The sequence below is a fragment of the Octopus bimaculoides genome, chromosome 14 (genome assembly GCF_046866305.1).
Source record: "Octopus bimaculoides isolate indiv1 chromosome 14, ASM4686630v1, whole genome shotgun sequence".
In the NCBI taxonomy this organism is placed as follows: Eukaryota; Metazoa; Mollusca; class Cephalopoda; order Octopoda; family Octopodidae; genus Octopus; species Octopus bimaculoides.
In genome coordinates, this window is record NC_142941.1 from 29,532,728 (window position 1) to 29,538,992 (window position 6,265).

General features: G+C 43.6%; 1 protein-coding gene across 4 annotated transcripts in view; it reads right to left on the reverse strand.

Moving 5' to 3' along the window:
* LOC106875247 (uncharacterized) overlaps positions 1-5,821 on the reverse strand; it is a 28,584-nt gene extending 22,763 nt beyond the window's left edge. The window contains exon 1 of one of the 4 annotated variants that reach the window (XM_014923318.3): positions 596-913. The gene's annotated coding sequence lies outside the window, so the exon portion shown is untranslated. Of the gene's footprint in view, positions 1-6; positions 148-371; positions 575-595; positions 914-5,716 lie in introns of those variants that run through there. The other 3 variants (XM_089362617.1, XM_052972792.2, XM_014923331.3) reach the window with 3 other exon arrangements.
* Between the last annotated feature and the right edge of the window lie 444 nt (positions 5,822-6,265).

Below are 6,265 nucleotides of genomic sequence, written 5' to 3' on the forward strand. Positions count from 1 at the left end.
CAGCACCTGTAAACAGTGTTTCCGTCGGCAGGAGAGAAACGGGGGTGGGCTTTTCCTGTGTTACGTGCATGTGTAACTACTATTGATCCACATTTTTAAGTTCACATATACATACATGTATTCAAAGAGTGAGTGAGAGATAGACATGCCATCAGAGCAAGATAGGTTGTCATATATATATATATATATATATATATATATACACATACATATATACATACATACACATATACACTTACATATATATACACATACATATATATATATATATATACACACATACATATGCATACATATACATATATATATATATATATATATATATATATATATATATATATATATATATATATATATATAAAGTTACCTACCTTGCCCTGATGGCATATCTTCTCTCTAAGTCATTCTTTCTCTATTTCTTGACATCTCTTTAGAGATAGATAGAAAGATAGATAGATAGATAGGGAGGTAGGTAGGTAGATTTAATTCCTCTCGTCTCACTTGCTACTTCTCAAACTCCCTCTATATCTATACAAATATCTAGCACACACAAACACACACATATAGAGACATTAAACGGAGACAAAAGACTAACCTTGGACCCAATAATATACAGATCGACTGGTGGTGTGGAAGCGTTCAGCCCTCTAGAAACGGCGTGCCAGGCTTAACATTCTAGCAGCAGACATTCACCCCCTCAATCAATACTCCCTTTCTTACATGTGTCTAGGTACAGTCCTCTAGCTAGCTATTTATCAATGTTGTTAAATATCTATCTAAGTCATCCGTCCAAGTATTTAATTTTTTATTTCATTCATAGAGTGTGAGTGTATATGTATACATATATATGCGTATTTGAATAATTGAATATATAAATATTTATTTGTATATATATGTGTGTCTATCACTGTATGTGTGCGTGCAGTTGGGACGGTGTTCACTGAATTTGCGTATCCTCTCTAAAAACGTCATATTGAAAGAGTATATTGGTGTCATGAAAGACAGAGAGTTTGCAATAGCTTTAAAAAATTTTTTTATGAATCCATTTAGCTCTTTGAGTTAAAAAAGATAACATTTTATATTATAGATAAATAAACCTAGACCTGCACAAGTCGATCAGGTATGACTTCGGTATTTTAACCGTGATCATCCCGTCGATTTAGGGATGCATTACACTATCTGTATTCACTTGACTGTGATCCGAAGAAAATTTAGCTGTGGTTACTAACAGCTCAGGTGGTCACACAAGCTCTCTCGTTTACTCGATGGAGAGATGGTAAGATAAATAAGTAGATGGACAAATAGATAGATAAATGAATAAATGGTTGGAGCTAATAAATAAAGGCAAGATAATTATGAAAAGGTGTATATCTGAATACGGATAATGAGAGGAAATTATGTCACCGTCGAAAGCAACGTTTTACTGTACAGTGTCGAAAATACATGGAAGATAATTTTACAGAAATGTCAACGTTTCTTTTTTAGATAAATTATTCAGGAAAGGACAGGAATAGCAATGGCCATGACCTTTGTCTACCTTCCCAGATTGGTAAGATTGATGAGAGGAAGAACTTTACTGCGAAGGGAAAGCAAGACCTAGTCGGAATACTTTCAAAACTGGGAACTCTGCTGAAGGTACCAAAGTACAGGGAAGTGATGGTGTTAAACTGGGTAGTGTGTTAGGTCTACCATTCAAAATTAATTCAAGTAGAAACTGTTAAATTTTAGCAAGTTTCTTCGCGAGTTACTGGGGTAAGACTGAACGGGAGGAAGCTATAGTGCAGGGATGACAATACCGTGTTAGCCACAGAAGAAACAAACGGAATATGGTATAACGGTAGTGATTAATAACGAAAATGTGGAAATGGACATACGACGTGAGATAAAATGAACTGGTAAGCGACGATTTATTCTCCGTTATAAAATAAAATGGTTGACATACATGAAATAATGTAACAAGTTAAAACAAGGATGTGTGAGAGACTTCGTGGTTAGGCTGGACTGTTGGTCTTGTAGGCGAAGTTGAGTAGTTTGGTGGTGTGTAGAGGCAGCCGTTGGTCTGTTGGTTGTGTGGTCTTCATACAACAATGTAGGCAGGCGTCTGGTAGAGACGAAAGCAGAGACTGGCTGGTGACGGATACATCGTTGCCGGAGACGAGTTGCGTGTGCCGAAGAATTTCTTTATGTGCCTATAGGGGCATACATAGAGGGGACAGAACAAGAAAGGTCTTTACACAGGGCTGGGGTTACAATCCTAATGATAAAAATTGATTAAATCGGTATGTTAAATCGAATGAGAATAAAAACTAAATGATTATAATAAACACAGTTCTGGGTTTTTATCTAACCCGTCGGCATTTTCCCTTTGTTTCCGTTCCTTTTTTCCCTTCTTTTTCGCCTTGACCGGCTACACTAGCACGGCCCCATTCAATCTCAGCTTCTTTACAAGTTATCCATCTTTTCTCGAACACTCTTTGAGCAGGCACTTTTTCTCCTGACGGATCTTTCTTATCAGGTGGTAGTTAAAATGACTTACCAACCCGTGTCCGGATAATAAAGTTGCCTGTCTCAATTCCCCTTCTATGCGTCATCCATACTGTGTCTTTCAGTATGGCTACTACACAGAAAAAGACGACTCTCTTTCCTTCCTAAAGGAAGAAGGCGGTACGATCCTAATGATGGACTCAGTCGATAGCCGTACTCTTTCTGTTTCCGACATCAGTTGTTCGACATAGGCTTTCAGTCCCCTCAATTCCTCACAATATACGAAGGCGTGCGCGACAAGTTCACTGACGCGCCTGCACGTCGGGCATGTAGGGGAGGGGTCAAAACCGTGCCTTGATAACCTCTCTCGAATTGGTAAGGCCGATCGGTAGCACAGCCAAGGCAAGGATTTCTGGGAATTATCCATATACCTCGGCCCGAATGTCTTTCTGAACAGGTTGACTAGCTGGTTTCCATCGAAGCACAGAGCCTCCCATAGGACGTCGTCGGACTCGTGCTCATCCAACCCGCTATAAAAATCCGCAGTGGTAGCCCCGCTGCCGGCACTACTCGCCCTGGAGAACAGAGTGAATGCTTGTCTGCACTCCTTCTGCCATTCACCCATTCTAGGTCTTCACTTGATCCATGCGCCTACGTAGGGAAGTTAATTGCGCATCATCATCCAAGGCATCCCTAACCCACCCTTTAACAGTTTCTGGCAGCAGATGGAGCACCTCACTAGTGGTGGTTTCCTTTTCCACAAAAATCGGAAAGGATCCGTTCCAACTTGGTCAGCCACACACCGGGGCAAGGCACGACAGTTAGGCAGTAGGTTATCACAGATGCTATAAATACCTGTACAACCTCCGCCCTCCCTAGCAAGGATAGCGACCTCTCAGACCAGGTCTGGGTTATAGCCGTTATCTTGTCTGTGACCTCGCTCCAGTTTTTCTCCATTTGGATATCTGGTCCAAACCAGACTCCGAGCAGTTTAACCGGGCCCTCCGTCCAACGTGCAACGACGCTGTTGGGAGGCATCGACTTGCTCCTCCAGGTGCCGAGTTGCAAGCCGACTGATTTATCCTGGTTAACTTTTGCCCCTGCCACCGCGTCGTATCTTTTGATGGCGTCTTCTACACGAGGTAGCTGCCCTTCATCAGACACGATATGGTGACATCATCCGCATACGCCATTGCTCCCTTATCGTAACATACATCACGCGGGTCTCCCCCCACCCCGCAGTCTCCATACTCCGCAGAAGTGGCTCAAGACCCAATACATACAGAAGCGGGGATAGGTGGCAGACCTGGTGAACTGAACGCTCGATCGCGAACCGCTTCGAGAAGAAACCGTTCACTGATTCGATGTCGCTATACATTGATCAAGCCACGGAAAATCGGGCCCAGTACGACCGCCCGGAAGACCGCCGCCAGATACCGATGGTCAACCCTATCGAATGCTTTAGACTGGTCTAAATTCACCAGTACCCCACCCTTGTCAGGAACTTTACTAACCCTCTCTATGGTGTAACGAATGAGGTGAAGGTTGTCATGCATCATCCTTCCTGGGATGGCGCATGTCTGCGCCTCTCTCACCAGGTTACCTACGACAAGCTTCACTCTCTTGGCTAACACCTTGGCCAGAATCTTCGACTCTGTGTTTAGCAGAATTATGGGCCTGAAATTATTAATGATATCCCCCTTGTTCGAGTCCTTCCTGGTCAGTGTTACTGCTTCCCGGCTCACAGACTTGGGAATTCTCCCATTCTGCTGCCAGTTTGCGTATACACCGGCCAAACAAATCTGGCATACTTTTATAAAATTTGTACGTTAGACCATCCAGTCCCGGCGACTTGTCCCCGGGGCACTCGGAAAGCACCTCTATAACCTCCGCAGCTGTGATCGGCCTCTCACAGCACTCAACCTCACGTGCCGAGATATGCGGGCCGCCGGCCAGAAAATCCCGAAGGGCATCCTCGTGGTCCACCGCCTCGCCCCTCGCGAACAACGCGGCGAAGTGCTCGTGAAAGGCCTTACACATCTCTTCCTGTCCTTGGATCTTCGGTCCATGCTCATCTACCAAAGACCTTATCGTAGCATCTATGCCACGTTGGGTTTCTACCGAGCGAGCCCACCTGGCAATGTTGACACCCCCGCGATCCAGTGCACATACTTTTGCCCGAACTCTGCATCCTTCGTGTTTGGCATTGAGGTGTCGGTCCAAGGCCGATCTCGCCGTCAAAACTTGGGATGTAGAGCCCATTCTCAACGCCTCTTCTAACGCCTTAACTAAATTTCCTTCTACTCTAGCCTGTTCTAGACTTAACTGTTTGCTAAATTTAATAGACTCAAGTCAAATGGCTCGTTTGAAGGCATACCACCACCGGTTATTTAACACAGTGCCAGTTAGTTCACTCATTACTAACTCCTTAACCTAGCTACGGTAAGTTTCGCAAGTCAAAAGGGACTTGTTCAACTTCCAGTAGCCAAATCCTTGTCTATGGACTTTATTTATATGCATCCTACACGTCACTAATTTGTGATCCGTGTAGGGTACATAGGTAAATTGTGGACAACTAAAACTAGCTTTATCTCTAGAATTAACTATTATCCTATCTATATAAGACCTGATTGATCCGTCATTATTACTCTAAGTCCACATTGGAATGCTCAGATTATCAAGTCTGTATCGATCTGTCAGCTTAAATCGCTTCAGCAGATCGACGAGGCGTGAATCACATCTCCTATCGTTTGAGCCTACGCTATCCTGGCGTGCATCCAGAATAGCGTCAAAGTCTCCTAGCATAACTAGTGTCTTTGACGTCACAAGAAAGTTCTCCAGGCGTCGATAGAAATCATTCCGTCTGTCTGTCGTGCAAGGCGCGTATATGTCAACCAGCCTGAAGGCCTTACCTCTGAATGTTAGATCAAGAACGATCGACTCACCTGGGTCCACAAAGATCGTACGCGTCTGCAGGAGCAAAACTACAACGCCCCTCCCCCCCTGTCCGACTAGGAGACATGACTTTCTCATAGCCATTCAAGAGAGTTGAGAAGGCCTGCAAGTTTGTTCAACTTGGTCTCTGTAGCAACCATAATATCTGTTCTATGTGACCTGAAGTCGTCGAGGAAACAAGCCTGCTTCCGCTTCGAGCTCAGGCCACGTACATTCAAACAACCTATACACAGTGTAGCCATGTCATAAATCGAAAAAGAAGGAAAGTAGAGCTTACCTGCCCTTTCATCTTTCGAGAGGGTTGTTCTCAGTATTACTGAGGTCTGTTCCCTCTCCGCCTTCCTCTCATCCAGGCTTGGTTTCGCCGGTGGCGTGTGCCAAAGACCTAGAGCAGTTGAGAACTGCCGTTCTTATAGAGATCAGTAGGCTCCCAGGAGCTGGTGATTAATTTCCTGCAAAGGAAAAATAAATTGTTGCGCCAACACGATTGGATGGCTGGAAACCGACCAATACAAACAATAGGTTCGTTTAATCACGAGGTCATGTGACCTGCTGGAACGAAAAGGGCTTGTGGAGCCGATATTCGGGTATTTAAGCCTAAATGAGTCAAAATGAAAACATCTCTCACATAATGACAGTGTAAATTACTTCCGTTACAATGGGTACAGACGATCATAGTAATGATTATAGCTATAATGAGTTATGATCATTATGAGCCGACTATAGCTATGATGGTAATGTGATGGTTTACATCATTTTTTGTAAGTACTGAAATGTAGAATGAACAGATGACCTACTAGAAATAGCAGTCAAATATTGCTAAAAC